Genomic DNA, 22,083 nt, shown 5'->3' on the forward strand with positions numbered 1-22,083 from the left:
GCACGAATTTTGTGGCCGGAACACCCTGTATATCTAGAATCAATACATACAAATACTCAATAATAAATTCATTTGGAAAATATACAAATCAACACTTATTTGTTGTTATCATGGAAAAAAAAAATGAACAAATGTGTTGAAATGGGAATGAAATAATATTTGAGAAAGCCTATACTGAAGATATGGTTTGTTTTCTGGACATTTAACTTTTTATGGCACCACAATATTTTTATGGTACAAATAAAAATGACATGGACGACGACATCATCATTTTTTTAAAGACAAGAATTATTACCAGTTTCATCAATACATTCGGTTATTCGAGATAATAGTCCAGTGAAATTAGATCTCCGTTCCTCCACTATCCAAGAATGAGTTATATCAAAGATGGAAAAGTAATTTTCGTGTCGTTTGTTTCATTGATATGAAAAAAAAAAGGTTAAAGAAATGACTAGGTTCAAAATATAGAGTGAAAACGAAAGAGATTGTTGGATGTGCATGAAGTTAGGAGAATATCAAAACTTTTATATATCTGGGTGATGTACTGATGGAGAAGAAGGAAGCAAAAAAATAAGGAAGGAGTTCTAAGGATGCTGATGAAATTGTTTGGGAAAATTAGTCAGCATTTTTTGACATAAAACTACAACAGAATATTTATATACTTGTGTGTTATGAAAATTGAAGGAGTAGAAGTTGGGAATATCAAAAGAACATTTATAAACACGCAGCATGTGAATACTCAGTCAAGTCGTCATTTAATACCTCTCAAAAATCTCCCAGAAGAGCAGGAAAAACATCGAGGACTATTTGGAACACGTAGAAAGTGGTCCTATGCCTCTAGATCGCATTGTTGCGAGTGATAAATTTTTTTAGACTAAAAAAGTTGGCATAGACAAGTAGACGATGCTCATCTGCTTCTTTGATAGCTATGAGGTGCTCCATAGAGAAAAATCGTTCCACCTGGACGTAATCATTTATTCTATTACAAATTACTTGCTAGATTTCGAGGAAGATTAAACATTTGGGTGCCGTTTCACGTCCATGAACCCTGTCACTGGGTAGTGACGCAATTTTCAGTTTACAGAAAGATTCCAATGTAACCGCAATCATCTATTCGCTTGATCCATCGCCCTGCAACATTTTGCTCTTTCTTAAAATCGGAAACGTGGTCGAATGAACGCATTTAGAACCAATTGAGGACAACGAAAGAAATATGGCGAAGAGAATGTTGAAAGTTCTAATTTCAAACTTTTAAAACCCTTGGAAATATCATATGGAATCGGTGAATTAGGGCGCATCATGTTGTCACCGATTAATTTTATAATAAATAGTTTTTAAAGTATCAATTTCATCATTGGATTGTCGGATCTTTGTCGATATCTTCATAACGAAACTGCAACCACCAGGTTAAAGTTTCAGATTTGCTTTGGAGGTATATTTTCCATAAAATTTGGAATATTTAATGCAGGAAAAATAGTAAATCTTCATAAACTTTCACTGATTCATTTTTCCACTGTCTTTATAATCAAACTATCTTCCAAAGTCTAGTTTTTTTATTTCATCCTATATACGTTGTATCTACGTATTTTTTTGATACCGAAACGAACATTCTAATATTTCTACAAATTAATTTGTTTTCGCTTTTACTTGATATGTGTTGTAACCAATATTATTTCAAATATTATACGAAAAATTGTATGGAAATTATATAAAACTTTTCCGATTTGCCACGTCACTTTTACATTTTTAATCCCTTCATTGAAACAAAGAGATTGTAACTCGACAAGTGCTTCCTGAATTATGTATCTAATCTATAGCGGTTATAAACCAGTAACTGAATCGTGCATTTATCGAAGCTGTGCAGTATCTATCAACTGTTATCGATAATAATATTAAAAATCGTTTACGTTTGGATTGCATCCCATGAATGGTCACGTATGTTTATAAAATAATCATAAAAAATTTAATATTCAGTCTAAAAAAGTTTTATTGGTACTGAAATACTTGTTAAATCATAGCATTTGCAAGTTATGTCCAATTTGGGCAATATATTGTTGTAGCCTTTGACGGAAATTGGCCTCAATTCTTTTCAGCACACCAGATATTCACCTTTGGGCTATGAAGTAGTCTCTCGAGAAGCTTATGTGGATTTATTTCTGCCCAATACTTATTCACACTCATTAACATCATATTTTCATTTTCTTCAAAAATGGTAAGCATTTGTCGACAAAATTGTAATCGCTGTTGGGAATCTTGCTCTTTTAACTGCTGCACGACGGCTATCTTGTAAGCATGGAAATTTAGATCTGTATGCAGAATTCGTCTTACCCTACTTGTGCTCATTTGAAGTGCTGCCAAATGCCTCTGAATAGAGCGGCGTGGGCTTCTGACAAACCCTTCCCTTTCGTTCGTTGGGGACCTGGGGGTTTTTTCTTTAATATTGACCCACTTGTTCGAAGGTTGTTTACCCATCGCATTATTGTGTTACGAGAAGGGACACTTGCATCGATGGATATTAAACTGACGACGGAAATGTCGCTGAACAGCAGTTACGGATTCGTCATTTCGCACAAAACTGTCAAGCGTTGACCTAGCGTCCACGGCTCCATTTCAATGACCTAAATGTAAATGCTATGAACAAAGGAAACGTTGGATACCAGTCACGTGCTCCTCCCACCATGAGCACCCGAGTACAACCCACTTCAAAAACGTCCGGTTCCCGTGAATGACCCTGTATGAAACAACCACAAATGATATTTGCCACTTAATCATATAATAGAAAACTAGTTTACAGTAGTACTTGCTTGGAAGAAAATTATTTCCTACACACATTTTTTAACAGCATAGTTGAACAAAATAAATTGTTCCATGACATAATTAGCTGTTGATTGAGTTAGATGAAAATCAAGATTGGCAGGATGAAATGCATACTACAAATGTCATTGTTACATTTAATATTGAACCAAGATTTGTCTGGGAATTATCTCACTACTCCTGATGGGAACCATTAGGATCTATTAACCATACATTAAGTGTCCTTTTTTTATATCCCGTGAAGTATCTACCTATTTAACTTTAAGTCGCTACTGAATTCGTTAAGATTTATTGTACTCTGACCGTCTCCTGACAGGAATAAACGTTATAGTTAAGCGATTCCATATGTCCCCTAAACACTTGAAGTTCCATTAACTTGTCAAATTATCTGACGTGAACCAAACTACTTTTTGATATAAAGTATGTAATAATTATCCAAATAAAAGAACATCCAAATTGTTTTACCAATTATGAGGGCTTAACTATAGTTATTAGACACAAACACCATATCGTCCCCATATCGAAAACGGAATATTTGGATTTTGACATCGTATGCAAATTGGAAATGGAAACAAAACTAAACTATCAACAACAAGCATCTGGAATTGTATTAAAACCGATATTTTTTTGTTAAAGTTTTTCCAATAGGGACTTGACAATTTTGAATTTAGTTTGTGAATGCACCTTTTCACTTAGCATCGAACTGTCACTGTCAGTTTATTCAGTAGACGTAACCTTTTCATCATGGTGAAGTGCACGAAGTGCATGCAAATCTTAAAAATTTACTACAGAAATTCGGAGTCGCTACTTTAAGAGTGTGAACTCCAATTTTCGGTCGTAATTCTCGACCTAGTAACAAGTTTAGTGAAAAAGTTTGAGTCTACATATTCGTTGTTTGATGTTGCCGTGCCAGCGAGACTACGAGTTGGTCGAAGTGTGGAAAATATCGTTGCCGTTGAAACGTCCGTAGCAAATGATCCAAATCAGTCAATTCCATGGCGTTCTCAAGAGTTGGGCATCGGCAATACTACTTTATGGCGAATTTTGCATAAGGATCTCACTTTATACCCATACAAGATCAGGCTCACTCAAGAATTGAAGCCGATGGACAATTCGAAGCGACGTACGTTCTCCGATTGGGCTCTGGAAAAGATGCGCCAACATGATCAATGGGTTTGTCAATAAAAAAAATATGCGGTATTAGGCGGGTGAAAATCCACATGTGCTAAATGAAAAACTACTTCATCCACAAAAGAAACTGTTTGGTGTGGTATCCACGTTACTGTGAATGGTGATCGTTATCGCGCCATGATTATCGATTAATTTTGGCCCGAATTGGAATATATGGACTTGGACAGTAAGTGGTTTCAACAGGACACGTTACAATAGATTTATTGAAGAACAAGTTTGATGAGCGTGTTATTTCAAGAAATGGACCAGTCGATTGGCCGCCTCGTTGGTGCGATTTAACGTCTCTAGTTTTTTTGCTTTTGGGCTACGTCAAGTTATTGGTCTATGCTAATAAGCCGACGACATTGGAAGAGCTTAAAGCCAAATGTGTAGCCGAATCATCGAAAATTGAGTCCAACGAATCAACCGCTGCAAACGTGCCCACGGTGGCCATATAAGCGAAGTCGAGTTCCATTCATAAATGTTTGAAATGTATTTTAACCCGAAAATAAAGTTTTTGAAATATCTCAAATGGTTTTAATTTTATTTTGAAAAAAAGTTGTCAAGTCCTTATTGGAAAGCCCCTTATTTTTGATATATTTCTCATATAGGCAACTAGCCATTGACTGAAATAAAAAGAAAATCATAAAGCTGATTCTAATAAAGTTCGTGTCTTTCCTTTATTAAAAGACGGCAGTAAAATTATTAAAAGCAATTTATGAATGGCACCTTGTGCGCGTGCCTACCTGTCAAATATTTCACAAATATACCCTGATGAATATAAATCTAAGATATATGTAGAGACACATATTCTGAAGTATCTACTTAATGGTTTCTTAATCAATTTTTCACTTCAGGGCAACCACGAGATGGAATACTTAAGATACTCGAACGATAATTTGTTCAACAGCATTTAGACGTACTCACTATTAATTTTATGTAATTACTGCTTTGCAGTAATCCAAACTAGCATTATCATTTACTTATGATAAGTGAAGTCTTGAATGTTATAACATAGATTCTTTCATTCTGAACACACTATCAACTGCTACCAATACACCAACACTTATAATTACATTGTGGTGTTTATACACTCAGTGTAGTTGTGAGTAACGGTATAGTGGTTCATATACAGTGCATTTCAGATAAAAGTATCCACCTTTAATAACTTTTGTAATACTGGTATTTAGAAAAAATCCAAAAACACGTCAATTTATGTTGGAAGGGGCAAGCATTATGGCTTATTTAAACTTACTGGAAAAGCCACCCCCTCATCCCTAGCAGCATCCCCTTTATTTTTTTAAATTACTTTTCATATTTTTTACGTAAAATTTGGATACTCCTCTTTGAGCTGATTTCAAAAATGATAATACTTGTAGGTTAAAGTGGTTAGTTTATGAGATAAACAATTTTTCTTTTAAGAGCACAAATTTTACTTATTATTTACTTTCACCTTATTTGCCTGTACTAAAATGGGTTGTACAACAGTTTAAACTCTTTAATCTTTTTAACTGTGCTATTTATTCTACTTAAAAAATCCAAACAACAAAAAATTCTACTTTTTATTAAAGTTTGACATTGTCAACTAGAATTTGTAGTCACTATTGATAGTGTAATTTGATGATACATTATTTATTTTGTTTCTCTGAAATGGTTTACTCTTTGCAAGAAACAATTGAAATTGTAGGTTTATACTACCAAAATAATAATTGTGCAAGAGCTGCTGCTAGAATATTTAACGAATTACATGACGGAAGACATGCAACTCATAAGTATGTAATTCAACTGATGGAGAAATTTACCACAACAGGGTCTGTTTGCAATAAAGTGCATAAGCGAGAGGGACTCGTAAATAACGAAGCAATCCAAGTGGCAATTTTAGGGCAAGTCAGCTTAGAGGCTCAACATCCCCAATCGTTGTCAACAATAAGTAGAGCGATCGGTGTTTCATCTTCTACAGTTTTCCGAGTTCTACATAAATTCAAGTACCACCCATACAAAGTTAAGTTGGTGCACGAGTTGAATGAAGATGATTTTGATCGTCGTCTAGAGTTTTGCGAATCAATGACGCAAATTATCAATAACAATCCACAATTGTTAAACAATATTTGCTTTTCTGATGAATGCTCATGGTCATTAAATGGCTTAGTAAGTAGGCATAATTGTAGATATTGGGCTGAAAGTGATCCACATATTATGCGTGAATTCCATACACAACATCCCCAAAAGTTAAACGTTTGGTGTGGTATCCTAGGTGACCACATTGTCGGACCTTTCTTCATCAACGGAAATTTAAATGGTGAATCATATCTTGAGTTACTCAGGGAAGGGGTTGACCCACGTATTACAACAATAATAGAAAATGATGATAACCTTTCCGAAGATTTACTGGTATTTCAACAAGACGGAGCTCCCCCACACTATGCTATGCCTGTCCGACAATTTTTAAACGAAACATTCCCCGCTCGTTGGATAGGTAGAAGGGGGCAGATGATGGAGTGGCCACCTAGGTCACCGGATTTAACACCCCTAGACTTCTTTTTATGGGGGTATTATTTAAAAACAAAAGTTTATGCTACCCAACCAGAATCTCTGGATGATTTACGAGAGAGGATAGAAAATGAATGTCGACAATTAAATCCAGCCGTATTAAGCAATGTCAGAGAGGCATTTCAAAATAGATTATACCATTGTATGGAAGTGAATGGTACTCATTTTGAACACTTATCGTAACTTCATAATAAATAGCACAGTTAAAAAGATTAAAGAGTTTAAACTGTTGTACAACCCATTTTAGTACAGGCAAATAAGGTGAAAGTAAATAATAAGTAAAATTTGTGCTCTTAAAAGAAAAATTGTTTATCTCATAAACTAACCACTTTAACCTACAAGTATTATACATTTTTGAAATCAGCTCAAAGAAGAGTATCTAAATTTTACATAAAAAATATGAAAAGTAATTTAAAAAAATAAAGGGGATGCTGCTAGGGGTGAGGGGGTGGCTTTTCCAGTAAGTTTAAATAAGCCATAATGCTTGCCCCTTCCAACATAAATTGACGTGTTTTTGGATTTTTTCTAAATACCAGTATTACAAAAGTTATTAAAGGTGGATACTTTTATCTGAAAAGCACTGTATAATACTAGCTTTACCCGCGGCTTCGCTCGCATCGAATCCATTGAATAAGTATCAGAAATCATTATATTAAAAATATATCAATATCATAACTTTATTTTATTGCTTGGTTAGTGTGTTAAAATAGTAGTACCAAGTATATTCTGCCCCAATTTTGTTATACGAAGCCTTGTTCAATTACATAGCCGAGGAATATCTAGATTGCGCATCAGCATTACTGGTACATTTAGTTTTAATTGAAGTTTATATGACGGTACACCTGACTGTTCAAGGGAATTTAAAAACTCGACAGGATAAGAAGTACTTAGTTCCGTATCCATGATTGTATCCATCGACAAATATTCCTTCATTTCTCCTTGCACATCTTTTAAAATGTCGGCGTTAATCTTATTAACAATTCTGGAAAAATATGAATATTGAGATCCACATCATTTTCTACTATATTACAAAATTCGCTTGATAGTGATTAATAACCTTCAGCGTCAACGTCTAACCAACCATCACCAATTTGCAACAACATTTCTGCGAAAAGTCTCCAATCCACGTCATTATGAAGATGTAAAAAATATTTTTTAAAAAAAAAGTATACTATGTTACTACTAGTATCTCCCAGAATATGTGTACAAAGTTTCATGATGATTCGTCAAGTAGTTTTTGCCTGAAAGCGTAACAAACATCGACGCTTTCACATTTATAATATCAGTAAGGATAATGTTTGTCTCTACTTGTAATGACAATGCATTTTGTTTAATATACAGTCACATTTGAAGTGAATTTGGAAAATATTCATCAACAAACGAAATCAAATGAATATATTTATATTACCTTCACAAACCATTTTAGATAGATAATTTTTTTCTCGGTAAAAACACTCACAGTCACAAAACCCGCACATTAACAGTAGTGCATCAATTTGACGCGGTATTTTTCACCTTTGATTCCAAGCTTGATCTAAATAGTTGTAGTCAATAGCAACTGATGTAATAACATTACCTTTTACTGCCCCTTAACCTGGACATATTGATTATTTCTGGAAAAGTCAGTTCGGTTCCTACGTTCGATAAGGGTGTAACACGGACAACAAGGGTGATTTTAAAATTAGAATGGAAAATTTTTGAATAAGTTTCAATCGTATTATTTATTTGGATACGATTTAATAGCGATTTTACCTGGTGGTGAGTAATTTGTATTTTGCTTTATTTCTCGTGAAGTCATTCTACTGACGCTACTCGATAACTACAAAAGTCTACATGAAATATGAAAAATTAGTATACAGGGTGTCTTAAACTGATATTTTTTTACCTTAAACACTAACCAATCATTTGAATCGTTTCCAAAAAACTCCTTCATTATTAAAATTAAAATTGTGGGGTCGTGAGTTGGCTCTAATAACTATTGCATTGAATTTTTTGGTCTGGAAGCTGATGAATTCGCAGAGAGCTTCAGTTTGTTACAACTCCTCGTGAAATGTACAGATTCTACTTCCAACTTTTTATTCCTGTGTTGATCTGGAAACATTTTGATATTCTTTGCAATTACTTTCGTTTTTGTATGTTCAAGTTTTATTTTCGTAAGATTTTTTTGTAATACTAATATCGTTCATAATGCTGTTCAAATGTAATCTGTTCACGGCATCGTAATATTTTTAGGAAATCTATGAAGACTATATAAACTGGTAGATCCTATTCATGCCATTTTTCACACGTTTCTGGTATTATCTCTTGTTTTCATATACTGCTTATTAAATGATAAATTCTCGTCTTCAGTGCAGTTCCACAATACCGGAATAATTTCGGCTCTAATTCGTCCTTTCCCCAGTTTTTTCGCCCCTTAATTATTTCTAGTATTTCCTCCTTCGTTTGTGGCAATATAAACACCCCACCAAAATTATCGCATCACTGGTATTTTAAGATATTTTTAATATTTAATTTTAGTTTTTTGGTACAATCTGTATATGTATCAACTTAATAGATATTTCTGGTTTATCATGGGAAAAAAATCACAATTTCTTACAAATTTTTTTGGAAGCAAAAATGCTCGAGTAAATCATTTTTGTCTTGGATGTAATGCATTGAGATCGAGAACTTTCTAAGCAAATTGTGCTAATTGGAGTTCAACAAAGCACCATATCTACAGTTGTTATTCGCTACCAAGAAACAGGGCTGCTAACCAGAAGACACAGACAAGGCCGCGGAAGGGTAACTTCTGAAGTAGATGATCGTTATTTGAGCTCGAAAGCTGCAAACAGATCTGTTGGCTGCTCGTAATGTCCGAATAAGCCTACAGAAAGTTTGAAATAGGCTGAAAGAAGCAGGTATACGAGCCAGAGTGCCAGCTAGAGGTCCACGTCTTACCAGAGAACATCGAGTAGCAAGATTGGAATTTGCTTGAGAACACGCATGATGGATCTAATATTTTATTCTCGTATATAGGGGACGTGATGAACGCCACGATTTTTGTCAAACTGAAAGCTTTGGTGGTGGCTCTATCATGGTTCTGGAAGGAATTTCTTTCGAGGGTCGCCCGGAGTAAGTACCAGTGAATGATGGAAGACTAAATACTGACAGGTACATAACCGAGATCCTAGAACCCCATGTAGTGCCCTATATGCCTCATATCAGTGACAACTCTGTGCTAATGCACGATAATGCTCGTACAAAAGCTGCTAGAGTGGTTCGGCAATACTTAGAAGAGGTCGAGATACCCATCCTGAATTAGCCTGCACGTAGCCCGGACCTTAACCCAATAGAGCATGTCTGGGACCATCTAGGATGGTAAATTCAGCAACATCCGGCACCAATAAGAACGCTAGATGATCTTCAAAATGTTCTTTTGAACTTCTGGTAAAACATGCCGCAAGGATACGTCCAGAACCTGTTTAGAAGCCTTCCAAGGCGAATGGAAGCTGTAATTAGAGCGAGGGGCGACAGCACACGCCATTACAAATTTTTTATGTTTTGGTAAATCAAACTTTTTGTCCCCCGTACATTAAACTGATATAAAATAAATGTAGCAAAAGGCGTATCTATTGGTATTTTAATTTGTAATATTAAAAAAATTCGAAAAATAAGCAACACATTTAAAATATTTAAAAAATAATGAGTGATGCGATAATTTTTGTGGGGTGTATATTTTCGATATTATTGCAAATCTTGGGTTGTAAGCTCCGTTTATTTTAGTCGATTTTCTGAGACCCAATATTTAATACATTAAACCTATAAGTTCGTAACGGTTTTTCGTGAAAAACCGCTTGAAGCGCAAGTTATTTCACAAGGTTTTTCCAGTAACACCTTTTAACAATATTGAAATATGCAGCTGGTTCGGTTTTAATTAAATGCAAGATCAATTAGCGTGAGATACTTTGAGTAGTTCTAGTTTTAAGTCGAATGAGCAAACAACAAACAACTGTTTTCAAATTGAATTGAACTAAAAATAGATATGGTGAAATTAATTAATTGATCTGGGAATTATTGTGTACTGACCATCAGAGTTATAATAAATATACAGTTTGGTGCAAATGGATCAAATAAATTTTAAGGAAAAATGAAACCCGTCCATGTTTACTCATATTATTAAACAGACTATTCGTAAGGATACTCAGAATTGTGTTATGTTTGGAAATTATTTCCAGTCATTAATTGTTTGCTTCGATAACGTTCCTAAATAGAGAATCAAGAAAACTTTTAAAATCGATATTTCAAGGGTCTATTTGTAACGGAACTGGAGAAGTACACATCATCATTAGAAGGTTGAAGGTATCGATCGTATTTCCAGGTTAAATAATGTCAATCTATAATTTATGTCTTGATGTCTTACAGGATTTTCTATCAATATATACAGTAACGAAAATAATGAATCTATTCCATTTAGATTTCACACACTGTATATATTCAAACTTTCAAAAAATATCATACAAAATCGGTAATTATTTAGTTTAGGTTGCATACGCCAGATTTCCTTGAAATTTTAGTATGTTATCCAGTTTTTTATGATGAAAAAGAAAAAAATGTATAATATACTAAAATTTCAAGGAAATCGGACGTATGCAACCTAAACTAAATAATTACCCACAAAATCTGATATCCAAAATGTGAATAGTGATTAGATTAGTATTATCTGCCCTAACCGACTCTTTTTTTGCCCCGTTTGCTCAATTTGTGATAAACACTACAGGCTAAAAGTTTGAGACCACCATAATTAACGTAGGAAAATTAAATAAAATTCGCTAAGCTGAATTTTCATAAAAAAATCTTATGTTGATAGTGTCTTGTGTCAAATTTCTTTCTAATTCTTTCCGCGAGGATGGGCTTCAATCACCTACGTTCCTATCAAACTCTTTCAATCGAAGTTCAATGGGTTGAGATCCGGAATTTGAGGAGGCCGAACCATGTTTATTAACACTCCTTGTGCCTTTTTCTTTTCCCAATATTATCTGAATAATTTGGAACTATGCATAGGATCAATGTCCTGTTGCAAAATGAATCCATCTCCAAATAACCGCAAACCCGAAGGAACAGCATTTTGTACTGTTCGTTTTTCATAATTCAATTTTGATCAAATCGTCAGTTCCATCGCTAGAAAAGCAGACATAATATCACCATACTTGATTGTTGGGACTAAACAGTCTAGCATAATCTTTTCTTGGGCAATGCTAAAACGTAATTTATTCATTTAGAACCGAATATATCAAACTTGAATTCATCGGTCTACGGAACTTTTTTAAAATTTTCTTTAGTTCAATCTCAAGGAGCAAGTGTCCACTGCATCCTCGTTTTTTGTCAAAAGCAAAGGTTTTTGAACGGCGACACAACTATACAACTTCGCATCTCTTAGACACCGTTCCACTATAATCAATGGTAAAAGTTTATATGGGTTTTGTTTCCTTACATGCGGATTTCTGGTGCTGTTAACAAAAATGCAATTATCTTCACTTGACGTGGTAGTTCTAGGTCTTCCCGAGCGTGGACGATCTCCCTGTATCAAGTTATTGCGCTATAATATTAACAATAGAATATGCAAGTCTTTGTACTTATGTCTGGCATGGCGCCGGCTTTAAAGGGCATAACCAGTGTGAAATTTTCAAAAAAATCGATATTTCGATAGGTTATACCATTAAAAATGACATACTAAAATTTTAAATAGATATCTTAAATAGTTTTCGAGTTACAGCCATTTAAAAGAGTAGCCGCTCGGCAATTAGATACCGTTTTGCATTGGCTACGGGACATACCATCATTTTATCTTTAAACGCGTTTTTCTCGAAACAGAATTATATATTACTTCATACGATGACCCTCCAGTTTTTTGATCTGATCAAAAATCGAATTTTGGCAGACCAAAAACGACCAAAATTTTGGGTGAAATTCAACTTTTTTTTTTCAACATGCCGCCATTTTGTCAATTTGTGATTTTTTTGTTCGCCCGAGGGTCATCGTACAGACAATATATTTTAGGTTAACGAGAATTTTTTTTGTTGGGTTTTATTCACGGAGCCCAGCAGTGGAGGACCTTTTTTTGGCGCCGCCGGAGATTGCGTGTCATTTCAAAAATATTTAATATTTTATTTCAAAAATTTCACTGTGTATTCTCAAAACATGTATAAATATACCCTCAAAATTTTAAGATGATTGAGTCACTAGTTTTTTTTTAATTCCCAAAAGTTGCCTTTTTTAGGCTGTCACACTAGGTGTGCCCCATAATTTGAGTACATATTCTTGCTGTATTAAATACGCCTCCAGGTCTAGACATCTAAGATTCTTAATGTGTATTGATGTTTCTTCTTCTATCCGACAAAAATATGCAGTAGTCTCTTTCTGCTAGTTTCAATTTCCTCACATATTTAATCGCCGAAAATATTCCTTTAGAATCATTGATAAAACTCTTACTGCATACCTGCTTTGGCTAATACATTCTTACGATATATTTTGGTACACAGTAATCGCTTGCAACTAAGTACCTCCAGTAGTCCTATTCCTCTCAAAATTGTATTAATGTTCTTGGTCCTTCATTTTCCAGTTTACTCCAGTGTGAACCGGTAACTACAACATTAGTAGTAATTAAATTCTTGCCTAAGTAAATGAAGATCATCTTGGATTTGCGTTTTAATGGCAACGCAAGCACCTGTCCGCTTGGAATGTGCTCGAGGTTTCTAGTTCGTGATTGACTCTAGTAAATATTTTTTATAATTGTACAAAAAACCTTCAAAAATATCATTAAACAATTCTATGCACGTCCCTGAGTTTATCGTCCTATTCCCATCAAGGGTTTCATTGAAATTCAGTGGTGTTTTTCTGGTTTCAGAGTTTGGAGTTAAGAGTCCTTATTACATTCAGAATGATCTCTGAAATATTGAAGAACAGTTGACGTGCAAAAAGGAGCAGCAGTACGGCTCTCTATAACAGGTAATAAATACTTCAGTAAACAAGTTTAAACTTAGTCCTTACTTTGTTCTTTTGTAATATACTATTCGCCTTTTGAATTTTTTATGCTACATTCTTGTACTTTATTCCTTAGCGTGCTTTTGGGAAATTTTATAAATTACAAGGTGTCGTTTTTAATTCATTAGATTTCAATATAGAAAAACTATGGGAATAATTATAGATTAAACTTTATAATATATTTCCTTATACGACGGTTGCTATTTGAGTTTTGAGACACAAAAAAAATATTTATAATTGGATACGACTTTATTGTTTTCCAAAAATATTCTCCATTGAGATTAATATAATTTTACATGCCAACCAATTGTAGAAGCATTTTTTCCAATCCGATTAAGGTACCTCCAAAGCCTGTGATTTGAAGGCTTCAACCGCTTCTTCAAGTGTAAAAAAAACGTTGATCTCGCATTTTATTTTTGATCTGCGGTGATAAGAAGCAATCATTGGGTAGACGGCAATTTAATTCGATGTTTTGAAAAACGTTTTTGTTTGAATTGTAGTGTGAGAGCTCGCATTGTCGTGGTGTACCATACCAAATGCTGGTGTACCATTGAGAATTGGCAGTTTTTGCCGATTTTGAATGACAACGAAATTTATCCTGTAGAGAAGTGCGACTACGATTGAATTTGGAAAACCAGTTAAACGCGGTGTCTCAAGATTGTGCTTCAACTGTAACCAACACTTTATAATGGTAATGTCAGATTTGATATATTCACGTCCATGTTGCCATATCTCTAAACTTTATTAGCAGCCCTTGTAAATCATTATACATAGAAAACAAGTTTCGATGGCATTGTTTATTAGATTAATCAAATGTATTCCCAATATTAAAACATGTCAGATTTGTCTACCGTATCAACCGAGTTTCATATCGATTTTGTACACTGTCGTTATGAATTTCCATCTATTGGCTAGATAACATATTCAGGAAAGTTTTTGCGCTTTTCCTGAAATTTGTGCTCTCATATTTGACTGCTGTTCGTACATGTTGTCATGTGGGAGATTTCTTCAAGCAAATAACAATTTCGTCAGCTGACTTCAGATTGACAAATAATTCAAGCTTTCGTCTTATAAGATTTCTTTCGATATAATCGCTTTGTTTGTCCAATCTGTTCGTAATAAGATTAGGTTACATTTAAGCCCATTGAGTCGTATTTTTAACGTAGATTCATCACTATAGACAAAACCTGAATCCACTTGAAATGAAAAACAGTGGGTTTTCAACGGCGAACCTGCTCTAAATGAAGTGAAGAAGGTTTCATTAGCCGGAGGAGTGCTGGCAACAGTTTTTTTTGGGGGGGAAGATACTCATGGTATTATATTCATGGACTATCTTCAAAAATATGATTATAACAGAAGGGTATTAGGCATCATTACTTGATAAGGTAAATGAAGAAATTGCATTTGAAGAAAAAAAAAGTGATCAGGACGACGCACTGTCTCATTCATGCACCTCGAATTGGTTGACCATCTATATCGACCAGATCTAGCTCCCAGCGTCTTTTTACTGTTTCCGTACCTCAAAAATTCACTTGCAGGAGAAATATTTCCACCAGAAAAGGTTGTTATCGCATCCGAGATCTTCTATTTTGAAGAGAAAGTATTAAAATTTACACTTAAAAGAGTATGTTGAGTAATATAAAGAATTGTGGAAAAAAATGTCTTGTTTCTATGCTAAGTAGAAAACTTCTTAAACAACTCTCGTATAAGTGTCACTGAGCTAAATGAAAATAGATGAAGCTACTGAATATCAAAATATCTAGCAGAATAATTATTCACTACTTTAATGGTTAGTTTTCAGCACAATCCCTCTGTAATCGATCGTCAAAATGTGCGTGTAATGGATTATTTCTGCTGGAGACATTTTCTATTTATCAGGAGGCTGAATGAATTAATTTAGGAAAAGTTTATACTTCATGTGAAGAGTTTCCTTCCTTACATCACGAACAGATCAAACAACTAGACTCATATACATTTTTTATTCAAATATTTATATAGTTTTCGGATTTATGGAGCATTGATTTAGTTTCCAGTAAGGATATGTTTTCATAATTTATGTTTTACTACCTGTTTATGTGACAAATAACAAATATTCTATCACACTTAGATTTTATTCAAATTATGTTGTTGGTATAGTTTTATGAAAATTTGTTTGCGTAGAAAATCACTTAGCCGCATTCATTATTAGATGTTTCTCCAATTAATCTATTTAGGCAACAAATTTACATTAAAAGAAAAGAAGGGAGCGTCAAAATGAATTTATTAAAAGAAATTATTCGAAAAAAGGTTACCGTAAGTGCTCAAATTGATGCCCATCTTGATCAATGCATATACAGCAACGTCTCTCAATGGAGAGGCAGATCCACCAAAGCAAGTCAAGCTATCCGCGGAGTGTTCCAAATTCTTCTTTAATTGCAGTTCGTAGGTCAAAAAGGGTGCATGGTTCTCATGCAAAAAGGCGGTATTTGAGAAGGCCCCACAAGAAGAAATCACGTAGTGTCAGGTCACATGACCGGGCGTGCCACTTAACGAATCCTCGTCTGCCTATCCGTTCTCCAAATTGAACATTAAGGTATGAACATTAAGAATGAAATGATGGATGCGAAGGTTGGATCGTTGTTCATTAGCTCTCGAAAACCTTCGAACATTTCCAGATAACTTTGTCTCGACCCTCAAAAAGTACAGACCCGCATGGATACCTGCCCACACACACACACAGGACAAGTTTAATTAAGACTTGAGGATTCTGTTCGTTCGAGTACACGCAGATTATGTGTTTCAGCATTCGTCGTAAAGAATGATCGGTAAGTTCTCCCGATAGCTGAAATGCAGATTGGTTCGGCTGCTCAACTAACACCAGAGCTACTGTTAAAATGTTTTCGTTAGTTGTAATAGATACCGGTCGATTAAAACACGGCGCGTCGGCAACAGAGCCCGTTTTCAAGAATTTCTTGTACCGGTTATTCATTCTGAAAACGCTTCTACTCGACGAGCACGTATTATCATGACACAGAGACAACTCTCTGAAGCACAAACATGCTTCGTTTTAATCTTTTTCAACAGCGTTGTCACACTTATGGCGACCTCTGTACTATAGCTCCACCGACGATACCACACTGGTGTCGTCGTTCAAAACAGCTGCCCAAATCCGTAGGCAGCAACTGATCTCCACCATTACAACAGATCTTGAAAACATTTTGAAGTGGGTTGGAAGCAATCTAATTGACTTCAATGCACCAAAGAACCCAGGCTGCTGAATGATGGCACCGCAGCTAAGGATTTGGTCCTATCTGGACATCAAATATCGCCATATCTCAACTAAAGTCGAATTCGTGTCTTTTTGTTGGATCAGTTGTTTCAAAGTATCATGTATTTGAATAAGTTTTTTCCAAGTTGGCTTTTCAGATGCTTTTGTAATAATTCTATCCTTACGTTGCTTTCAAAATTTATAAATGATCACTTCTATAACTATATAGCGAATATTTTATTGAAATTTTCATGCACAAGGCCATCATCTACCGTATTTTTAACATTTAAGTTGACATATGCACGGTTAAATTGAACTTTAATTTCACAGGAATATAATTAGATGTTAGTGCCATTTTTATGACATAAATTCAATTGATTAATATCGCTTTTTATTGCTTATTATTACAGAATGAATAATTCTACGTATCATAATTTCACGACTGTACAACAGAAATGTAAACAGTAACTAAAATCATTTATAATCGTGATAATACGATCTGCCGATCGTAAATCTTAATTCGTTCAAAGCAAGTTTACTGCTAATTGATTTGATATTGGATAGTAATTATTTTTCACTTATTGTGATTACATACAATTGTTACCAACTTCAACCTGAAGATGTCAGCACTCGATAGGTTTGTTCCAATCAATCACATAATCGTTCTTGGTACGATGACGATTCTGCGCAATAGAGATTACGTGTTCCAGCAGGGCAGTTAGCGAACGATTGATTCTGTTTTATGTTCCAACAGATTTAGGAATCGTTTGTGAACCGTTTCCGGGACTGTCTTCTCGAAACTTGGCTGATAGCAAGTACTGTTACAAAAATCTTGCATAGCCGAATATTGCGCAGAAAAAAAACATTTAAATGCTTACAATAACCGTTACAAGAACAGTTCAGATTAGCAGGTTGGAACAAACTATAAGTTGAAAAATAATTTGTTCAATTGTTTACTAAAATTTCAGCCATTTTGGTCACTTAGTTTCTGGGAGACCATCGTTCAAGTAGGTCGTTTTGGAGATGTTTTTGAAAATGGAAAAAATCGGAACGGTCAAAATTTGCGGCAATCAGCAGTATCATTGAAAACTTCCAGCTTCCATTGAAGCTGTTCAAGCAGAAGAAGTCGAAGTAATAATTATAGATGAAATTTTAATCCCTACTACACTCCTGGAACGTAAAAACTGCCAAGACATCGGATTGGAAAGGGTGAATCTGCTCCGAGAATAATAAAAACGTTTTTTGGGATATTCATGAGATTGTTTTCAATATCTATTCTCCAAAAGCTAAAACGGTAACAGGAGATTATCGAGCATATTTGCTTGATAAGGTGAAGGGAGAAATTATGGAAAACCGAGCGTATTTGAAAGAGAAAAGAAGATTTTCTACCAGGACAATGCACCTTCTCATACGGTGAATCCTATGGCTAATTCTCACGGATTATATTTCAACTTGGTTGACCACGCGCCGTTTTTCACTAGATCTAGACCCTAGTAACTTTCTGTTTCACAGTAGATAGAATCTCATCTCTGGATTGAGTGTATAGACTTGAAAGGAGATTATGCGGACAACTAAAAATCTTGTTTCTAGTACTTAACTTGTTTTATTGGATGAAATAACTAGAAAATTTAAGAGAAGAATAAAGAAAAGTGTTTACCCAAATAATTTTCACCTTTTTCTCTTTCATAATAGTGTCTTGCAATAATATAATCAAAAATTTCCAATTCCAAACTTAATCAACTGGTTGTATATATATTTTTTATATTCCTCAACATTATTAAATCAGAATAGGATACTATTTCTGCCTTTTATAATCTCGTTAAGAAAATATGAAATATTAATGCAAACCATATCCATCAAGTTCAAATTTTACTGCCACAATAAAATGAAAATAGATTGATAAGTAGAAAGTAGTAGGTTGTCATCATATTTTATAGACCTTCATGGTTGAACTTTAAAGAAAGGCTCTATCTGATGTTGATATAAGGAAAATAAGAGCAGTAGTACAAGAAAATATGAAAAGAATCGGAGATTAGAATTTATTTCTAGGCCAAAAATGTTTTAGTTCACTCGATTAACTTGGAAATATGATTTTTATTTTACACCTTAATCTTGACATTCTAATAGTTGTGTCAAACGTCTTCTAAAATCTTAAAGTATACTGAAGGTCAAAGATAGAAACGACAATATTACTCCGGTCTCTATTGCTCCAATGACCTATAGTAGAGTTTACAAAGAATCATACTTGGTAATTTTTTTTCATGCACTGTAACGTACTAGAGGTGACAACGCTGGTAAAGAAGGTAGATAGGAGCAAAACCAATTATTGGGACAACTACCAGGGGCTGAGACAGGCAAATACTCTTCTGGGAAACTATAATCAGAGTAGATCTGCCGAATGTATCAACGTAAGTAAAAACAATCTACGGATACTAACAGAAGTTCTATCGGGGCACTGTCGCTTCAACAAACACCTGAAAACGCTAGACCTAGTAGATAATGCAGCGTGTAGATTCTGTTGCATAGAGGACGAAACCTCTATCCACATTCTCTTCAGGTCTGAAACGCTAATGAACTCTATACCTGGGTGAAATAGACGACGAAGATTTCTAGCAATTAAAACCATCCCGTATTCTAGACTTTTTAAAAGGAGTGGAATTAATGGATCAGCTGTAAACACTGGGTTGTCTAGTATCGCAGCAAGACAGGAGGACCCAATAGATCGTTTGGGTCGGTCCTTCGTATCTAAGAAGTTGATCATGTTAGATTTGCTAATTATTTATAGTGAAATATATAGATATCAATGCTGAAAACACATCTTTTTCACATCAACTTGAATTTGAGACTTCTGTACCAAGCATAATCCAAAATTATTAATTCGAACTCAGGCATTATCACTCAAAACACAAAGCCATCACCAATCCGAATATTACACTGCTCAAAGTAATAAACTAAACACACTCTGCCACAATTTTCTTGGATGTCTAGGTAGCACCCAACTAGATCTATTCTCAACGTACCCTTCATACTACCACTACACCAAAACTCACAATTACACTGTCTATATCAACGATCATTAATTAAGTGTATAAAGACGGTAACTGTCTATTTTATTATCCATTTCCTACCGGAGTCAACTTTATAGATGAAGAATTCTTCGTGTGCCTTTTTCGTATTGAATATACCTGTACCTTACCTTGGGAAAATACTGAAACTCTTGACTGATTTGCTTTTCAAAATGACTCATAAATACTTCAGCCATAAACGGTAATAGGCAAATGCCCATGGTGTTTCCGCGTCTTGTTTGTAGAATTCCATTTTTGTTCCATACATATTTTCGTTAATTGTAAATATTCTTATATCAACTCCGAAATTGTTAGATTTCAGTAAGTCCTGAAGGTACTTCAAGCTCTGCAGGATAGGCGCATTGGGAAACGCGATTTACACCAACACTCATGATTACACTGTATGACGCGCGTTTCGATAACCAAGTTGTCGTCTTCAGAGACTGAAGGTAAACAGTCTCTGAAGACGATAACTTGGTTATCGAAACGCGCGTTCGATTTCCTTCGTTAACCATCTGGAAATATTATAACTAGGTGTATAAATAAGTCTCAGTGCCTTTCAGGTTTATGAGTTTTGGGAAGGCATTAGAACTTTGACTTTGATTTTTAATCTGTTGTTGTTATCTTTTATTCAGCTGATTCTTTGATATTTTGGTGTATGTAGAAAAATTTATTATAAAATAGGCAAGTCATGTTAATAGTATGAAAGTCTATTGTGAAACTGCTCAACCATTTTCTTCTCTAACTAGCGTTCTTCAGAGCTCTATATTTGCTGTAATTGTATAAATCATTCATACGTTTACAATCGGGGATGGGGGATGCACTAGATCCGGAAATTCCGGAAGGACTAGAAGCTATAATTCAAGGCAACTAAGATGATAAAATAATGATATGGAAATGATGGTATAGAGATGCTAAATAAATATAATTACATTATTTAAAATGAATTTATAAAAAGAAAAGACAATGATCTTGAGGACAACCTATTAATTAATAAGTAATACAAATGATTTGAATGTCAAAGGAGATTTTATGTACTTTTGACATTACTTTAAGAGAAAAATTGATATAGTTAAAAAATCTAAAAACGCGTTGTCAAAGCACATTAAACTAAGAAGTTAGGAATAAATTTTAAATAACTTTGAAATAATGAAAGAAAAACACTAATAGCGGGTTTTCCAATAAGAGGTGTTATTTTGATATTCAAAGAAAAATGCCATTTTTTGAGATAAATGATCGGATGTTTATTTCATTACAAAGAGGAAGGTATGCCGTTAATAATGGAACACAACATCAGCTAAATGGCCGCAACGACTGCGCTTACAGGACCATATCCTTTTCATGAAATTTTCCGTAACCAAATTGCAAAGCGGTTGCCCTATGTCCTCGATAGCCTCACGAATTCCATCTTTGAGGTCTTGAATCGATGCTGGACTGTTGGCGTAGACCTTATTTTTCACGTGGCGTCAAAGGAAAAGATCTCGGTGGCCAATTGTGATCACCTCTTCGAGAGATAACACGGTCCGGAAATTTTTCCCGTAAAAGATCGATGGTTTCGTTGCTTGTGTGGTACGTAGCGCCACAGTCTTGTTGAAAGTAAACGTTGTCCAAATCAATACCATCCAATTCCGGCCATAAAAAATCATTAATCATCTCTCGATAGCGCAATCCATTCACCGTAACTGTTAGTCCAGCCTCATTTTCGAAAAAGTAAGGTCCAATGACACCCCCAGACCATAAACCGCACCAAACATTCACTCGTTGAGGATGAAGAGGATTTTCAACAATAACTCTTGGGTTTTCCGAGCCCCAGATTCGACAATTTTGTTTATTGACGTAGCCACCAAGGTGGAAATGGGCCTCATCAGTTAAGATGATTTTTCGATGAAATTTCGGATCATTTTCATGCATTTCAAGGACCCAATCAGCAAAGACACGACGTTGTTGATGATCGGCCGGCTTGAGTTCTTGTATTAACTGAACTTTATAGGCCTTAAGACCCAAGTCTTTATGCAAAATACGGTGTTATGACGTTTGTGGAATGGCTAATTCCAAAGATCGACGAGGAATGGACAAACCTGTGTTTTCTTCAACACTTTGGGCTACAGCAGCAATATTCTCCGTTGTTCTTCAGCGACGTACACGGGTTTTATTCTTCACATCACTAACTTGTCCCAACAGCTCAAATTTTTCCACCAATTTCTGTATTGCGGTCCG

General features: G+C 34.8%; 2 protein-coding genes across 4 annotated transcripts in view; one reads left to right on the top strand and one right to left on the bottom strand.

Annotated features, from left to right (window-relative positions):
* The window catches only part of LOC130442169 (uncharacterized), a 99,807-nt gene that overhangs the window by 44,714 nt on the left and 33,010 nt on the right, over positions 1-22,083 (top strand). Inside the window, exon 2 of the mRNA XM_056776265.1 lies at positions 13,418-13,518. The gene's annotated coding sequence lies outside the window, so the exon portion shown is untranslated. The remainder of the gene's footprint in view (positions 1-13,417; positions 13,519-22,083) is intronic.
* Positions 1-22,083, bottom strand: part of LOC130442164 (probable beta-hexosaminidase fdl) — a 156,553-nt gene that overhangs the window by 33,521 nt on the left and 100,949 nt on the right. The window lies entirely within an intron of this gene.

The sequence above is a fragment of the Diorhabda sublineata genome, chromosome 3, assembly GCF_026230105.1.
Source record: "Diorhabda sublineata isolate icDioSubl1.1 chromosome 3, icDioSubl1.1, whole genome shotgun sequence".
Classification (NCBI taxonomy): Eukaryota; Metazoa; Arthropoda; class Insecta; order Coleoptera; family Chrysomelidae; genus Diorhabda; species Diorhabda sublineata.